This window comes from Penaeus monodon, chromosome 34, assembly GCF_015228065.2.
Source record: "Penaeus monodon isolate SGIC_2016 chromosome 34, NSTDA_Pmon_1, whole genome shotgun sequence".
Lineage (NCBI taxonomy): Eukaryota > Metazoa > Arthropoda > Malacostraca > Decapoda > Penaeidae > Penaeus > Penaeus monodon.
Window position 1 is genome coordinate 9,381,533 of NC_051419.1, and position 216 is coordinate 9,381,748.

The 216-nt window shown below is 33.8% G+C and overlaps 1 protein-coding gene across 1 annotated transcript in view; it reads left to right on the forward strand.

Annotated features, from left to right (window-relative positions):
* The window catches only part of LOC119594576 (alpha-amylase-like), a gene marked incomplete at its 5' end in the record, with an annotated part of 14,643 nt that overhangs the window by 14,042 nt on the left and 385 nt on the right, over positions 1 to 216 (forward strand).

The following is a 216-nucleotide window of genomic DNA, read 5'->3' on the forward strand; positions in this document are numbered from 1 at the left end:
GATACACTGTTTTATATACTAAAGCCATTTTCTGACTTAAATGATTATTTATTGTTTTGATGTTTGGTTACATCAATAAATAAGCACAAAAGTGAAAAGAAAGGGAGATAAATAATACGGAAAACAGGCAACGCACTAACAGCCAACTGTCTACAGTTCATCTACTAACCCTTCTTCCAGCTCTCTGATACCCATCTATTCAAAACCCATTTACTG